This window comes from Dermacentor variabilis, chromosome 5, assembly GCF_050947875.1.
Source record: "Dermacentor variabilis isolate Ectoservices chromosome 5, ASM5094787v1, whole genome shotgun sequence".
Lineage (NCBI taxonomy): Eukaryota > Metazoa > Arthropoda > Arachnida > Ixodida > Ixodidae > Dermacentor > Dermacentor variabilis.
In genome coordinates, this window is record NC_134572.1 from 94,278,599 (window position 1) to 94,297,436 (window position 18,838).

Below are 18,838 nucleotides of genomic sequence, written 5' to 3' on the forward strand. Positions count from 1 at the left end.
AGGATTTTCAGACTGGGAAACAAACGATGTGTGAAGAATTTGTTTGAAGGAGACAACCTTTCTTCCCACTGCAAAGTAGGACATATCCGCCATCCAGTACGACCAATCGTACCAAAGTCCCTCCAGTGTTTCAAGTGTTGCGAGATTGGCCACGTAAAGGGTGTCTGCGGGAACAAGGTCGTGTGCCCGCGGTGCTCTGAGTAGCATTCAGAAGACGCCTGCAGCACAGATGTCGTAAAGGGCCCTAACTGCAGTGGTCCTCACAAGGCCTTATCAAAGGATTGCCCGCGGATGCGGAAGGAATTCGCGATCCTAAAACGAATGGTGCAGGACAATTCAACGCATCGAGAGGCTGCTGCTGCTGTTCGGAGACGTCGGAATCGACACCGAAAATGTTCACGACATTCCGCAATTGCAGATAGGAACGCGCCATCTTCCGTCAGAAGGATTGCCGAGTCCACGCACAGTGCCACCAAGACAGATACAAGAAAAGCAAAGAAAGCGGAGAGGCTGGCCGGTCCGGAAGAATGGCCTTAAACCTCAAAACGCGCTAACTTCGACTGCTTCGGCAATTGTTTAAGCGACGATGTCTGATGATCTCCAGGTCATCAGCATTCTGCGGTCACTCATGAATGCCATTCGAGTTATACTCGCCAACACCAAATCTTTGTCTGCACAAAGCGCGCTACAGGTGCTGGACACTTTGAGTCCAGTACTTGCAGCTCTTGGTTGAAATCATGGCTCTCCAGAAGCCGTCGTTTCGTGACGAAGTCCGGAAAGCATCGATATTTCAGTGGAACGCCAGAGGACTTAAGTCTTTCATGTCGAACTTTCGACAGTTTGTGTTCACGAATAAGTTCCCAATCATCTTCATCTGCGAGCCCCTATCAGATAACATGAGACTTTCCGGGTATGAGCGTTTCATGTCCGCCGCTCACGGAGACTGCAGCAAGGTCGTCGTATTCATACGACGTGATCTTACGCATGTCCATCATCCAGTGCCACTTGACCAAGAAAACTAGTATGTATGTCTTACGGTGAAGAAAGGCAAGCTCACTTTCACAGTAGTTGGAGCCTACATTTCGCCCTCAAGTCGGCTGGACTGCGAGTGGTTACGGCGAATCATGACAGCGACTCCGGAGCCTTTGGTGATGACTGGAGAAATGCATAGACCACTGATCGCAGTCATGAGCACGAAAGCATAAACGTTCTGCAGAGGGGTCCAGGAGTCCACAGATGATAGTACAAGAAAACAAACAGGCGCATACAAGCACATGTAAAGGCGCACAGTTCCGTAAATAAAAATATATATTTGGATTTGTCCACAAGCAAGGAAGGAAGGAAAACGTGGAGAAGGAAAGGCAGGAAGGTTAACCAGTTTAGCTCAACCGGTTTGCTACCCCATACAAAAACGCCCAGTGTCAAGTTTTGCAGAGAGTGCGTCGTAAGTAGGTAGGATACTGCATAATTACATCACATTTAATAAATAAAAAAAACTGTATCTGTATTTGTATTTGTATTCGTAAAAGACATTTGTATCTCCTGGGAAGAAAAATAATGCAGCAGTCAATTTTCTCAGGACCCCCACTGTTGGCCACTGGCCAAGGATTTTTCGTCGGTGTGTATCGTCGACGATCTAGAAGAATCAAACCTACCCTCCGTGTCCACCTTGTGGTTTCGTATTTTGGTCACACAGGCGGGCACAAAACGATCCAGATATTTTAAGCGAAGGCAAGGGAATAAACACAGAAACATTCGCTAATGATTACTGCAAATGAACAATTCATCAGGGTGCCTGCAGTTACGCAGAGTTTACTTACCGTATTCATTGTCCAAACACACAATGCACAGTAACCGTGGTGAGTGGAAAACGTTTTGCGTGTCCCAGATATTACATTGGTTTTCAAGAAGCAAAAGCTACCGTTTCTCTTGGCAGGCAAACATTTCTTTTTCCTGCTCTCCCACATAGAAAACAACCCTTTAGGCATGAACTTCTGAATAGTGGATAGCCAGCCTTGTTGGCTTTTGGTGCCCCGTCTGTATATTTTTACATCTGTGCTTGTTACGTACCAATAGCAACAGAGGACGGCGGCGGTAAATTGCGTTCCAGTGAATGGCATGCCCGCTTCAATATGTCTATAGTCATTCACCATTTGCCCTGAGGTGGCTGCAGAGACGCGCAGCGAAGCCATTTTCTAGAAGGCCATTTTCATCTCTCGCTATCGCAGTTTCTCTGTGCTGTATTTTCATTTTATCTTATTCTCTTCGTTGTGCTTTGCCAGTTGTGTCAGTCTGGCGCTGTCCTCTCCACGATGGTCCTTGAGTATTTTTGTATTTGTACAACATTAGCCCTGGCAGTGTTAACCAGCGACGCTCGCGGACAAGGCGTCGATGAAACTTTTAACCGGATGCATCTCGTGGTACGTGAACTTGGATTAGCAACGGGCCTGCCGCGGCAACTTATCTTATCGTTCACTTCAATTTTTCTTTCTTTAACTTAGGATTTTTACATCTCCGTATAGCATAACAATTACCTTGCCCTATGCGGTTCTGGTTTCATTGTATGACGAATACCAAGAAATTGAGCTTTTAGGATGGGCGTATTCTTCTCGATCAATAATATTTGCGCAGTTTCGCCTATCGCGCATTGCTAGATCTGTAATCCAATCCAAGTGTTGTTTATTCATATTGTGCTTGCGATTGTGCATAATGCTACTATACACACGCGCACGCACAACAATCTACGCGCGCATGCAGCAGAGACGCGCACTTGGTTGAAAAAAGTGCCCTCTGTAGTTTAAGGCAAAGTGCTGCCATGACTATTAAAAAAAATGCTTCACTGGAAGTAATCGACTTATTTACTGGGATGCAAAATTCCCTAATTGCATGGCTATATTTCATCGAATGACTTGCACCAACCTTGATTTTACAGTTCAGATATAACCCGCTTCTTCCTACGACCGGCACCCATTTTCGTACCGTGCCGTATCTTCTGAGACGTCCATAGACGTCTATAGGAGGTGTACGTGGAACGCGAATTCACTTGGTGCTCTGTACCTGTTCAACTTCTTTCTTCGGGAGTCGTCTGAGGAGGTCTTTGTCACCTAAAAACACAACATGAGCTGTCCTACACAACAGTATTACTTTGACACAGATAGCTGAAGGAACGTGGCTAAACCTCACGAAAGAGTTACGCTTAAGATTGATAAAATATTTGTTAACCAGTTAATCAGTAATTTGTTAATCAATCCGGCACCCTTTCCTTGTAGTCACTTATGCACGCCGGAAAGACGTAGTCGTTGAAATCACCAGCAGTGCTTAACTTTGAGGTAAAGCAACAGCGCAATTAGTATAGATATAGACCTAACTTAATTGCGGAGGGTTATGTCCCCATATACACGAGCTGTTGCTTCGTTGTGACAAGTTAGCAGTTAGCAAAGCTTGAACATTGCTGTAGCTATATATGAGCATTGTCTTCTGCTCAGATTCTAAACGAGTTTCTCTCCCTCTCACTCTCTCTCACTCTCTCTCTCGCCAGGCACCAGCAGGTTCGTAACTCATCAGGAACGCGGCAAGGAAAGGTAACCGGGCAGCATCCACGTTCAGGCGTGCGGTCTCCAAAACACCTACGTGTAGTTGAAATATGTTGTTCTCTGCAGCCTACCAGCGGTGGTTTCTGGGAAATAGTACGCCTTGTCTTGCTTTGCAGAACCGCATAAACACCACCTAAGAGAATAGCGGTTCCGTTTTTTTATTGAAGCTTCTGACAATATCTTTCACGCTCTTAATCACCACCAACATAATTTAGAATGCAAGGCGGGGGACACTTTCATTATCGCATAAGACGTTCATTTTCTGTTGGTTTTATGAATTACACTCGTGACGTCTAGTAATCTAACATAGCTAGGCTATTTTATGCCAGAAATGAGCAATGTCCGTCACAAGTCACACAAGTCTGAGCCCACGTAGTAAAATGCTTGCGCGTTTACAGATGTAATTGCATTAAAACTGCTCAAAAACGTACGCTTACTATTGTAAGTTCGTTTGTCCACTGCGAGCAAAATTCGTGGCAGTTTCATTAGCTTGGCAGCTAAAGATGAAAGAATTAACAGCTACGGACAACTATTTCAACCCCTCCTTTAGCTTTTTCTCCTCACTAACGACATGCTCAAATGACCTGAAAAAAAAATAGAGCTGTGAATGCAAGTTGGAATGTGAATCAAATCACAATGTGTCTTCACACACGCTTGTCGGGTTCGGAGGGGCGTCGTCATCACACATGCGCACGGAATCTCCAACACGAAGTACATGAAGAGGGAGGTAGACAAATAAACAATGGTTGTCGCAGCTCGCCGGAATTCAGTGTCCGCAGAAACTGCACTTTCCGATTTCCTAGGAGCCGGGGGTCAGGAATTGGGCTCCTTCGTCGCGTTGCATTGGCTCTCTAGAGAAGCGAGACGGGCGCACCAGTGTGCCCGCGCAATTGCCAATTTGCCGATGATGCATCCCTTCGAATTCTGCGCACATGCCGCACCCGCTTCGGGCGTCCCCTCCTTCTTCTCCTTTTCCCCGTTTGTTTATTTGTTGCTTTATTTTGCTGTCTCTCACTCCTCCGTTGCTTCCGACAAAGTGGTGGGCGTAGGAAATGCAGCTCAACGGCTCTAAGCTTCGGTTGGCAAAATGAGATGGCTGCACGCCGGCTGTGGCATCCAACCATCGGCACACGCCTTTTGCAACTTCAAAACAGATATTGTAGGCGGTGACGCGAACTACCGATATTTAACAGAAGCCACCCATCACACAACTCAAAACTGGCATAACGCGGACCCTAAATTATTTGGGCCTTCCTCGCGCGCGATAGCGAACGCGTAGCAGCCGGCGAAATTTACGGCGTGCAGCGCGAATTTGTCGCTCATTTATGCCTCAGCATCTAAGTGGTGGCGGGCAATTTTGGTACGCAAATGCGCAGTCACACGTGCCCGCTTTAGAGGCGGTTATGTGTTGAGAGAGCCAACAAAAAACCCGCCAACGACCATCAGCTGCGCGGCACAGCGGCGCCTTCCGCGCAGTGCTCGCCACTGCAATGTTGCCACCGCTGTGTTCTGTATAGACCGATTTAGTTCTCTTCGCCACTAGGTTTAAAATAGCAAAGTGATCCACGAAAACGTATGTTAAATTATGTGTGTTTTGTTGGCGGTGCATGGGAGTGATGCTTTTGCTCTGCTTCGCTGCATGAATTCATGGAACGAATGTGAAATATGCTTTATTTTTTGCTTTCGCGCGGCGTTTAACCGAGTACGCGTGGAAGAACTATAGCTGCTGATAAATGCCAGGTGCTCCCCGTATACTGTAGAAAAGATACGTGCTTTGTTTTTCAGGCAACCTCGTGATTCTAGGCTGGTAGTGTCGATATTTTTATTCTTAATCGCGCGGGACAGAATAGCATTTGTCTTTTTTTTTCTGCACGTGATAACGGAGTTGAACCGAAAGGTAGGAAAACTAATGGGTGGTCCAGCGACGCAGAACAGCCCGCTTTTGTTGGCAATAACAAAAAACAGCACTGTTTCGAAGATGAACATTCTAAAAGAAATGATATAACAACTTTAAACTTGAACTAAATGCTGCTGTCAGGGTAAACCACTTCTTGCATCAGTAAAACGAGAACAAGGTGAAAGCAGGAGCCAACGTTTCGACAAGTGGACTTGTATTCTTCAAGGCGTTACTGTCCAATTACCATATCCCGCCTTCCCCGTGTTTTCACTGGATTTCTTGCACGAGTGTATCACATACATGACGCATATCGCAGTGTTGTCTCATTTCGGGGTAGGTCTTCTGTCATCACAAAGCTCAAATTCTCTTCCTTTAAGTAGGAACGATTACTAACCGCCATATTATGGCAGGGGAAATTCCTAAGTTTTAGTATTTGTGGTATCATATCCACAAAAACATATATCGATGGGTTTAGTCATACACTTTTCAGCTTACAAAGCATAAAAAGATCCCGACTAAATCTACTTCTGCCACTTTTTTTTTCTTTTACCTCCGCTTCTTATAGTCACGAGTACATTAAGGTCTTCGTTTTGTTGCAAATTAGAACCATTTTTTATTGTCGTGCAATGCAAAACATGTCTTCGTTGTTCAAACACTTAGTTCTGCGGAAACCCGCGAGGTGGCTAAAAGTAATTAATTAAGGGAAAATGAGACACCACCCAATCGTAGCAACTGCTACAAAGGAAACACATACGGGTTTCTCGAAAGGAAAGCCTCACAGTTGAAGAAAAATTGGTCCTGGTCAGGGATTCGAACACGGGACCACTGCCTTTCCGAGGCAGCCTTTCTACCATCTGAGCTAACCAGGCGGCTAGCACATGGCAGGGTGAAGTCGAAGTTGTCAACAACTCTTTTTTTTTTCAACTGCGGAGTTTTCTTTCGAGAAACCTTTGTCGCAATTGCTACGATGGGGTGGACGTCTCATTTTCCCTTAATTAAATACTTTGTATGTCGGAAAGATACCCATTCAGAGTCGTAAAATCCTTTTTATGATCGCTCTGGCTACATCATTTGGAAGAGGCGTCGTGAGAACCGCGGTAGTTCGTGTAATATATTGAGAGCTATTGTCGCAATACTCTCATCCAATGAAAGTAACTTTAGTATCCTCAAATGAAGGGACCAGGAAAAACCCGTCTTTTAAAGCAGCCACTGAGGTTGTCCGCTTTCGCCAGCGTTGGCACCAGTGGTCTTCTGCGCAGGCTACAGCTGCTTTGAAGTAGGCTTTTACATCCGCAGTATTTTACCCACCCTCAGCCCCACACGCAGGGGAGGTTGTGGACACACGTCGCTGGAGGGTGGGTCAGAGACGGAAGTCGGCAAATCGACCTGTTCAGAACAATGAACAACACTATCGTGCGTCCAGATTGCCAAGGAGTCACAGTGTTCTGCCCTTGCCCTGCCGCACACTACTGCTCCTGTTGAAGCGCCAAACGTAGTTGGACAAGTCATATCTATAATGCGGCAATTACTGGACTTTACTTCAGTGGCTTTCGGTAACGACCGTATAGGTGTGCGTGAAGTGCAATGAATTTACTTGATACATTGTGGTGCGATGCTTGTATCCTTTCAGCAGAGGTTTGCTCCCCAAGGTACGCTTATTTCATGCATAGAACATCTAAAAGCTGCCTGGCCGATTGCAAACACAAAAAACAGTGCGCTTCACTTGAATACGTAGGCGGGTGGACGAGCTAGTACGGACTTCATTCAACTTGCTGTATTTTACCACGGTGAGCGCCTGAATTGCGCTCACCATGGTAAAGCTGTCCTCTTTCTCTTCCCTCTTATCTTTCTGTCTCCCTTTTGCCGTCACCCAGTTTAGGGTTGCAAATCGAATATCGCCATGTGGTTCACCTCCTTGCCTTTTCTTTTATCTTTTTTCCTTCTTTCCTTACTTTATCACCATAGTCATTACCATGTTGATTTCTACCTCCCTGCATTTTATTTCTTTGCTATCTCTCTTTATGTCAGGGAATAATGCCGCATAAAGGGATCCGAAATAGCAACGCAGGCAGCAGAACTGTTTGCTGTGCTGTCTGTAAGGATATATAGACGTGCCTGCTCCATCACCACCGCCAAGCATTTCGAGAGACTGTGCTACACCCGTCGTCGTTAATAATAATAATAATAATAATAATAATAATAATAATAATAATAATAATAATAATAATAATAATAATAATAATAATAATAATAATAATAATAATAATAATAATAATAATAATAAAGAAACACTAAAAACCAACCCACACAGGCTTGGAATAAAAAGAATTGTCAACTTTGTTATATCACAGAATAGCCGATATTTCGACTTTTTTCTGTTTGTATTTTCTTTTATTTATGTATTATAGCGATGCAGTCATAATGCGATAGTGGAAAAAAAAAGGTATGTGTGCGAAGACGCCCACGTGGTGGGGTAGATAGGGAATGAGCGAGCTTAGAAGAATATATATATATATATATATATATATATATATATATATATATATATATATATATATATATATATATATATATAGAGAGAGAGAGAGAGAGAGAGAGAGAGCAGGTGAAAGGAAACCACGGGATTCGGTTTTTATTAGTCATATCACCAGAAGCCAGGCAACAGTGATACCAAACACAGCATACAGCAAATTATTGCGGTCGTTCATTGAAGTAAAAGGATTACTAATGAATGCAAATGAATATCTGTGGAAAAACAACTGACCACAGGTGGGATACAAACAGATGTCGTGGCACTACGCGTACAATGCTCTTACTAGCTACCGCGACGCGATTTTCTTATCCACTTTCTGGGGTATTTAGGTTTATCTGCTAGAACTAGCCCTGAGAGTGTTAGTCAGTGCCACCACTGAAAGCTGTGGTGGATGTGGGACATTCTTTTCGTCGCAGGCATCACGTCTACGTGAACTGGTTGGCTGAAGGCAACTGGCCAATCAACCCACACATGTTACCTCAAGGCATCAAAGCAGCCGGATTTGAGACCCTCCCTATCTATAGTGCTACTTGCACTATACATAGCGAGGGTATTGAATCCGGTGCTCTAGACGGTGGTCTAGAGCTGACGGGGTCTGCTGTCTGCTCTAGACCACCGTCAATTTCACTTCGCTCCTCGAAGAGGCGGGACGTGTGTTGAGTCAGCACCTGAATCACACTTTGTAATGCGTAGAACGCGGTTTAAATCGTGGACACTGGAACTAAAATATGTACGACGTAATGCAAACGCATTTTGCTTGGATTTACCGTTAAATCACCCAGGAATGTTTTATATTTATTTATTTATTTATTTATTTATTTATTTATTTATTTATTTATTTATTTATTTATTTATTGAGATTTCACGCAGCGTGAACGTATCTCTAACCTCGAATTTTAGTAGAAACCCGTGATAAAGATAAGGAAAGAACATTGTGCGCCCCACACTTGTGCACCACACCTACCGAGATGAATTTTTAAGCGGGACGAGCTTCACCGAACCGCTGCCAGCATGCACGAGAAGCAGGCGCTACATTTTAATCATAATTTAACCACCCAAAGATCTTCACTCAGGATAGAAAGCAATCATTAGACTCCTTGGCGCCACTGTCGGCAGTTTATAGCTCCGTATCCTGTGCAGAAGAGGCAAATCTTTTTCTGTAGACGCATCGTCAGATACATGGAGTGCGGGCTAGACTTACTCCAAATTCTTCAGCAGGGTGGAGGAACCAATGCTTTAGGTTTGGCCTGACTCCGTGATTAGTGTTGCTAGTCTGCTTTTAGTTTTCTTCGAAGTGGCCTGGATTGTAAAACAAGCCGTACAAGCTTAAATTCTTGATTACTCACTTTTATGATGTGCCACGTTTCCAGTCACAGCATAAGGAAAAGGTAATTATGCCTCGTGAGTTTTGTGAACTGTACACATAAAGGGGGTACTGGTGCGGTAAAGAAAAAAGTATCACTGGTTCAAGGAACCGTTTCTCGACGATTTGTTGCTTTTCAGTACTCGCCGGCCTTTAAGATATTTATAGTGTCAAAATATTGTGCTATCTTTGAGACGACAATATGTTTTGAAAGATGTAGCGTACTCAGGACATGAGGGTGATGCAGGCACGTACCCAGTGGGGGGCCCGGGGGGGCCCGGGCCCCCCCCCCCCCCGAAATCATGTGGCATACAGCCCCCCCCCCTCCGCACCCACGCCACCACTCCTCACACATTCCTAAAGCGCCGCCAGATCAATGTTGAGACTTGGCAGCTCTTCATCGGTCAGCATTATGCTGCCTTGTTCACTCCTTTTAGATGGCGGTAGTTATCGGCATCTTATGTAATGTGAAGGACAGTTATCTCATAGATTCCGCACCCGCGCGATTAACTCGAGATGCATTCAGTTGTCACCATCTATTCAACCGTCACGCGCATAGCTGTTGCTTTTGTTAGTTCAACCTTCTTTGTTTAGGCTGATCCTGGGGCCAGGAGAGGGATGCGGCTGTTACTCAGCTGATCTCTACTCTCATGGAACGAGTTGCAGCCGGAGAAAACGCCAATTGCATTTAACTTTTTCCTTTGCTTCATTATTTCCTTGAGTTACGGCTCGCCGCGACGCTGGCAGATGCCCGGAACCATATACGCGTGATATGGGTTAGATAAGGTGGGAAATAAAATAATGTGAAAGTGCATCCATCACGAAACCCTGCAATAACCCTTAAACCCATAAACAAGATGACTGTCGCCCGTTACCTCGTCTGTCTTTCCCTAATTCTATAGCACTTTTCGTGCAAAATTGGGAACTGGAAACAAAATCGCAAGGAGTTGAGAAATTAAGCGATCTACTAAGGGAGAGAGCCAAGGCAACAACCAAACTACAAGCAAAAGCGAATAATAAAAAAGTTAAACGCTGTTTATGAGAATTTTTATGGATCAGCATCTTTTTATTTAAAAAGGAAGCAGAGAAAACACCGCCGGAAATGGAGAACAATTACTTGTTTTGAATGACGCTTCTACAGTTATCAGTCGAAACGCCTCACGTAGCCACTTCTCTGCTGTGCTTATGTGGGTGTTTTTCTAACCTTTCGCGATGAGCGCAGTACGTCTAGAATCGCATCCTGCGCTCTACGCGGTTGTATGGGACTGGCGGCCGCACAGCGCTACGCAATTCGCGGAACTGTCAAAACTGATCAACATGGCGAAAATAACTGATACTCGAAACTATAACATGAGAAAGACTAAAGAAGCCGTAAAACTGAACGCAGCCTGAAATCAGTAAAAAAGAAACCTGGCATAGGACAAACCATGATGTATGCACTAAAAGATAAGATGGATAATATCATCAGCAATCTCGAAGATATGGTAAAAGCAGCGGAAAAATTCTAAGCTGACCTGTATATAGTACCCAGAGGAGTCACGATACCGCACTTAGAAACAGTAATGAAAAGGATACAGAAACTATCCTATAACTAGCGGTGAGGTCAGAAGGGCCCGGCAAGACATGAAACGATGAAGAGCGGGAGGAGAAGGTGGAATAACAGTCGATTTAATCAAAGATGGAGGCGACATAATGCTTGGAAAACTGGCGGCTCTTTATACGAAGTGTCTATCGACTGCAAGGGTCCCAAAAAACTGGAAGAATGCAGACATTATACTAATCCACAAAAAAAGGAAACGTTAAAGAATTGAAAAATTATAGGACCATTAGCTTGCTCCCAGTATTATATAAATATTTACCAAAATAATATCCAATAGAATAAGGGCAACAATCGATTTTACCGACCAAGGGGACAGGCTGGCTTCAGGAAGAGATACCTTACAATGGATCACATCCATGTCATCAATCAGGTTATCGTGAAATCTGCAGAGTACAATAAGCCTCTATGTGGCTTATATAGATTACGAAAATGCATTTGATTCAGTAGAGATACCAGCAATCATAGAGGCACTACGTATTCAAGGAGTACAGAACGCTTACGTAAAAAGCTTGGAAAATATTGCTACTTACGTGTGGTATTTGTTTGTTTGAACGAGGTGCGTAGGCGCCATCACTCCAGACACGAGGAGGAAGAACGAACTGGGCTCGCGCTGTGAATCTGACCGGTCTTCGCTGCAACCGTTGTTGTAAATATAATATCTAAATAGTTTCTCGTCTTACTGACTCGTCCTTCGCGTAAGAATATCTACAGAGGTTCTACATCTACCTTAATTCTACACAAAGAAAGCAGAGAGATACCTATAGAGAAAGGGTCAGACAGGGAGACACAATTTCTCCGAAGCTATTGACTGCGTGCTTAGAAAAATTCAAGCTATTAAACTGGGAAAGCTTAGGAGTAAAGATCGACGGCAAATATCTCAGCAACCTTTGGTTTGCCGATGACATTGTTCTATTCAAGAACAATGCAGACGAGTTACAAGAAATGATTGCAGACCTTAACAGTGAGAGTGTAAGAGTGGGGTTGAATATTAATATGCAGAAGATGAAGATAATGATAAATAGCCGGGCAAAGGAACAAGAGATCAGGATCGCCAGTCGGTCACTAGAGACTGTTAAGGAGTACGTTTGCCTAGGTCAATTAATCACAGGGAACGCTGATCATGAGAAGGAAATTCACAGAAGAATAAAAATAAGTTGGATCGCATACGGCAGACATTGCGAGCTCCTGACTGGAAGCTTACCATTATTACTGAAAAGTAAGGTATGCATGCAATCAGTGCATTTTGCCAGTGCTGACATATGGGGCAGAGACTTGAGAGCAACTTGAGGACCGCGCAAAGAGCGATCGAACGAAGATTGCTAGGCATAACGTTAAGAGAGAGAAAGAGAGCGGTTTGGATCAGAGAGCGAACGGGCATAGACGATATTCTAATTGATATCAAGAGAAAAAAATGTAGCTGGGCAGTTCATGCAATGCGCCGGTTAGATAACCGTTGGACCATTAGGGTTACAGATTGGGTACCAAGAGAAGGAAAACGCATTGAGGACGACAAAACACGAGGTGGAGCGATGAAATTAGGAAATTCGCCGGCGCTCGTTGGAATTGGTTGGCACAGGACAGGGGTAATTGGAGATCGCAGGGAGAGGCCTTCGTCCTGCAGTGGACATAAAACATGATGATGATGATGATGATGATGATGGAGGTGGTGGGCCCCCCCCGAAAAGAAATCCTGGGTACGTGCCTGGGGTGATGAAAGGAGAAAAGGATAGTTAATGGGCTAAATATACATATAGATAAGGTGGAGCACTCTGATACCCGACTTGATCGAGTATTGCTCGCGTTGCACTTACAGTACTGAGAACGCTGCGTCGAGTACCTGAACGTTCATCGAAGGTACCCTAGGTCTCATACGGTGGTACTTCGTTCAGGCAGGAAGACTCACGCCTGTGTCAGTAGAACCGCGCTGATACCTCTGATAACGCAACAGCGGCGCTTACAGGAAAGAAAAGAGTACAGGCTAATAATTGGAGTACGAAAAGACTAAATCACATTGAACTAAGTGCCTTATTGGTAAGAAAGAAATAGACGTATTTGCATACTGGTAACAGAATTTGAAAAACAAACAAGATAGCCGGTAACGTGGCTACAAGTTCTTGGGAGACATTACATTTTTCGCAGCTCAAAGTAGTCTATACACTTGTCCTTGGCTTGTACTCTGAAAATGATTTATTTACGTCGACAATCACTCGGGATCTAGCTGACGAAGCTATGCAGTCACAGGCTTTGAAGACTAGAAGGAAAGGCAACACTTACATCAGCCACGCGTCTATTGTTGTGAAGGGTAAGGAATTTTAACACCACGCAGACACGTGGAGAAGTTGGTGAGTCTAACCTCCTTGATGCGCAGCTGTGTTCGTTGTGACTCCATTTGTCCCTATTGTTTTGTTACAACGCTACGTGCTTGTCTCTCTCCAATGTAATGGGTACTTCAATGTCAGCAGGGTTGCGATTTCCTCATAAACGTTCAACAACTGAGACTTTTATCTATCGTGTTGTCGCCCGCGAACTTGAGTTTTGTAATTTAAATCAACAGCTAAAGGAACGGGAGAGTCTGCCACGATATGAAACATCTAAACTTGCCGTACCTTGAAATCTACAGTGCTACATTTGCTAATTTGAGACAGCTTTACTTTATTTGTTGAAGAATGTTGGGCTAATCCAACCTGAAATTCTTTGCACGCGTTCATCAACACGAAACAGTGGCTAACCAGTTTGTTCCCTTTCGATTCCGAAGCCCCAAAAGCGAGTCATGCCACGTGATGGAAGAGACTTATGCAAAACGTAAATTAAATAAATGCCCTCTATAATCTATTGGTAAGGATTTATGATGGATACGACGTTCCTTACTTTTTTGTTCAAATGCCGGATCATATTCGGCCTCACTTCAACGAGCCCCTCTTTTCGTATTCTGTATAACTTGTCTCGACACATATCGAATCCAACCAGCGTAGCTCGATGTTAAAAACGCTTGAGTTCCCAGTGATTACATGCCGGAAACGATCTACGCGGAAGGAGATGAGAGACGAGCTACACTGTTAGAAATCACAAGAGCAGCGGCAGGAAAAATACAAATGCTCTTCGGGAAATATTCTTCGGAAAAGCAGTCACTGTCATGTTGCTCGGTTGTGCAAAGCTACACAGAGGAAAAAACTTTTGCTCCTTGCCATCCTGCTTCTACCTTCCTTTTTTTCTGTGTTTGCAAACAATGAGTTATCTTCCGCTTCCCTGGAGCCGGTCCTACAAAATATAACGAATTGTCAGGCTATCGCTGAAACCTTTTTGTGTGAATAATCTCAACCGTCCAAGCATTAGCTAAGATCAGTGAACGTCGCTATATAAACGGCACAGATTGCAAGTTAAGAAAGCGCTGAGGGGGAAAGTTTAACTTACATTGTTCTTGGTAGTCAAATAATTAGTTCTCGGTACCCGTTCTTGAGCCCTCTCTAGATAAATAAATTCATAATTTTGTTCATTGTTGGAACGGGCATCAATATACCACTCACCTAATCCGCCAAGGGGTCACTTGGGTTAAAAAAATAAAAATAAAAATTTTATGCTATCTTACACCACAGCTCTCAATGTAAAATCATTGTAAAATTTGCCGTCTGCTATGCCACGACAATAATTTTTGGAGCTGCGTTGATTCTTCCATATTTTAGCTTTTGTAATGGTACCGGGCAGGAAAGAAGCAGTTTCACTCATAATTGGAGTATTACAGACAGTCAACTCAGCGTATTTGTTAGAAGCTTTGGGACTAGTTTTTGATGAGAGATAATAGAAAGCAGAGGCGGGGTTTGCGTTGAAGAATCGGCTACATTCTTTATGATCAGTGTCCAGCTTTAAAAAAAAGTGCGTTGAAGGCATGGCAAATTTTATGTTTAAAATCTTCAGCAATTCGATCTTAACTATAGAGTCTTATTAAAAAGAGACTGACAAGAGAGTCAAAATGACAAAATGAATGTACAGGTGAAGCAACATGCGCTCGCATGTAAAGATCATTGCAAGGTCAAGGTCACGCGTCAGCCTGCAGCCATAGAAATGTTTACTTTTTCCCTACTAGCAGCCGTTTAGCCTGCTGCTGTGGTGAAGACAAGGACGAGAAATGGGAAGAAGGGTAGGAGAGGTGTGCATATGGCGTGGGGGCACGACAGAGCTCTGGCCTGGGCTCTTGCAGAGTTGAGGCCAGTGTGGTGGAAGCACTGAAAAATTTCGTTGATGCAAGACAGGGTATTCTCTACCTATTGATTTTTTTCCGTAATATTTGTTGGAATTTTGTAAGCCCATAATGTTGCGAAGTATTATTCTTTTTCGCTTGACTATCAAATGTACTCACTCATTCTTTCATTATTATTTACATTATTTCATTATTGTTTACAATATTAAACGTATCAGCAAACTACCAAGGCTTTTACAAATCAAACGCCAAGCCATCTCTCGGCCTAGAGCCACATCTGCTTCTTACGCTCCATGTTCGCTGCACAGCCAGCAATTTCTAATACAATAATCAGTTGTTAAGCACCATGTGGAAACATTTAGTGAAAGCGTTACGTAGTACAGTGGCACATGGCGTTACATGCCGGAAATTTATACAAAGGGTAACGTCTACACTAGAAATGTATATAAGGGGCTACATATATGGTTGGTCTATAAGGATGACTTTGAAAATGCGGTGTGTTGTCGTGCGGGTTTAGTGCCTAGTTGTCGTAGCGACTGCATGGAGGCTGGCCGATGTCGCACTTTCGATGATCAGATAGATGGTTGTAGCATCTATCACACGTCGGGGGCTGTGATACCTGAAGTACTATGTAAGAGCGGTGGAAAGGTTGCGACAGTCAGGGATCTTCTATAAGGTATGGATGTAGATGAGGCGCGGCATCCCGAAGTAAGTTGGCGGATGCAGTGTTGACTCACAGTCGCCGTTAGTCTGCCGCATCTGATGCCGGCGCATCTGTACGCGTAATTATTAGCGAAGAAATTAATGGACGCCGGTTGCTAACGTTAACCAAGCAATGTGGGCTGGGCAAAAAGCAAGAGTACTTCCGTTAAGTCAGCCCTGGCAGTAGGAAGGTACTCTACAGTCGCACGTAGTGTTCAGTTCGGGTCAGCAGCGATTCGCGGAGGCACGTTTCGCACTCGTGCGTGGTGATGGAGAACGCACGGGTATCAAAGAAGGCAGTGTCAGCTGTATCTGCATTCTTGAGTGGGCTCGGAAGCAGGAATTCTGGCGTTTATCCTAGTGTCTTGCTTAGAGACTCCACGCCGTCGGTCTCCCACTGCTGGTGCCGCTGGGCCACGCAGTACTGACAGTAAATTAGTGTGGTATGCTGGGCCAGTTGGTGCATGGTAAACGTATAGCGGGTTCCAGCAAGTACGGACGCGAGCACAAGTAAGATACTTATGTACTTTTGCGCGCGTCCGTACTTGCTGCAACCCGTTTTACGTTCACTGACGGTAAAGGTCGCCACAGTTCCCAATGATGTTGGCACTGGACACGCCCACACGTTAAGTGAACGGCAATGGGCCACGCTGGACAGCACTTTGACCCAAACCACGCTGTATACTGGACAATGCCTGAGACGCGCGGTAGCTGCCAGGACGCTGAGCAGCAGCAGTTGTTTCGTCTGCTGCGTCACACTATGTCGCCCTTTGCATTGTTGGAACAATGGCTGAGCAGCTAGAGCGCAACGGAAAACTTTGCTAGCTCTGACAATGATTCTTCTTTGAACCAAATTGACATTTGTTGCACCGACAATTGCGAAAATGTTCGATCTTCCGAAGAATTCAGTACAATGTCCGCAAGAAACTTAGTTTGCGATACCAAAACGTTGCGTCAAGGCGCTGGACAAAAAAAAAAATTACGCGGTACATTTTAAGTCTTACCACTGGATGCCATTCTGCTACATTATGGGCATCACCACTGCATAATGTATTTAAGCTGCAGTAGAAAAATTCGTCCAAGTGCACCGGGAAGTGTGTTGTATGCGTAACAATGAGTGGAATTGAATGGCCGCGCTTCAAGTAGAGTTATTTATTCCACTTAGCATTTCATTATGGTATTATTCCTTAACATAGCATTATGCGGTGAGCGTCCGTGAGACTGAGCTACCAGGCGTGTAAGCCGAAACCCTGACGTCAATGACACATCGTCAGACGGAGACACACAATGCGGGGCAATAGCCTAGACAACCGGCAAAACAGGCCCCGTGTAAAAAAAAAGAGAAAAAAAGGAGATGCGCTACAAAGCAGCCGGGCTCTGTCAACTGTGACCTGACATTACGCCTAAGAAGTTGGCAGGAAGATCAGTTTTCCGGCTGGTTTTTCCAGGTAACTGTTATGAGGTACAAGGCCTTTTCCAGCTCTATCCACGCCAAGAATCGTGGAAATGTGGTTCGATATATTTGCTTCTGCCACTTCAGCCGCAGGTCATCGATGTCGTTTCGCCTCCTTTTGAGGTCACCGCGGCACTTACACTGCTCACCGGCACGCGTGAGCGACGTGCGATGCTTGCCGTGTGGTTGTATAATGGATGTTCATCACGCTTACAGACATGCGGTGCGTTGAGGAATCGACACAAGAGATATGGGTGAAATATTAAAATATACAAAAATATTTACAAGTAGGCCAAATAAAAGCAGCAATACACACTTGGAAGAAGCACAGCGAGCGACTGACGCGTCCTCAATCACTGTACAGAGTTATACATCTCCCCACGCCAACGACTACCCTCAGCGCTAAACTCTAAACTCTAACGCGGCACACGAGTGAGGCGATGTTCTTACGGTCATGTTGATCCGTGTTGGCTTGGAGTGGCAGGCTTTTGCGAAGTCGGTACTGGTGCCGTTGGCTTTGGTTGGTGGAGGCGGGGAGGGCATGAGGTGGCGTTGGTGGCGGAGACAGATGCGACACCGCTTACCGGGTCTCAAGTCGGGGTTTCCTAGTGGGAGGCGCCGGCACCCATGCATGAATTTTGTCACCGGAAATTTAGCAACCATTGCTCGACCAGCGTCCCTCGTTTTCTGCAGAAGGTGCCTGGTAGTTCCGGAACGCCAAGCAGCCCGGACTGCTTTTCTGCTCAGAGGAGCCCGGTTGGCTGTCTCGTTCCCTGGCTCCGGAATTGTTCGCGAACCCAGAGGTCAAAGCTGCATCTGATTTCCGCGGCTGATAGCCACTGTATATGCCATCTACTCGTAACCTTCTCCACTACCACACCGTTCTACCACACCCTCCTTACACGTGGAATAATCCCGACACATCACTTCTGGCCAACATCACTGCATAAGCATAACTACGTCAGCGTTCTTCATTGCAGAATGGGAACTCTTCAAAAGAGACGTTAAGTTTACCGCGATTGAACGAGCATGCGTAGTCTATCACAAAGAACAAGAGCGTGAGAAGGAATTACACATTAAGTTAAAACATATGCTCAGCGCAGAAAGCTCTTCGCCTGGTTTATTTTCAAAAGAAATCAAAGGAGTTAAGCCTTAGCTTGATGTCATGAATGAAGAAAAGTACAGGGGTGCGGCATTAAGGGCAATGGCCTAGAGTATAGGGATGGGAGAGACGCCTACCAAGCGACCCATAAGTGACGAGAAGAAACACGCGGTTTCCAAACAAATAACACAAATAAGTTATCAAGGGGAAGTTACTAGTGATGTTGGAATGATTGAGCCCCATTTAAATCTTATTATGAAAGTCTGATGGGGAAAAAGACATGTGATATAGAAAGGTTTAGAACTAACTTCTTGGCATTATTTCCCAACATTATCAGACGATGTATGTGAAGCGCTCGACAGTCCAATAAGCCTTTCAGAAGTCAGAAGTTGAGTATGCG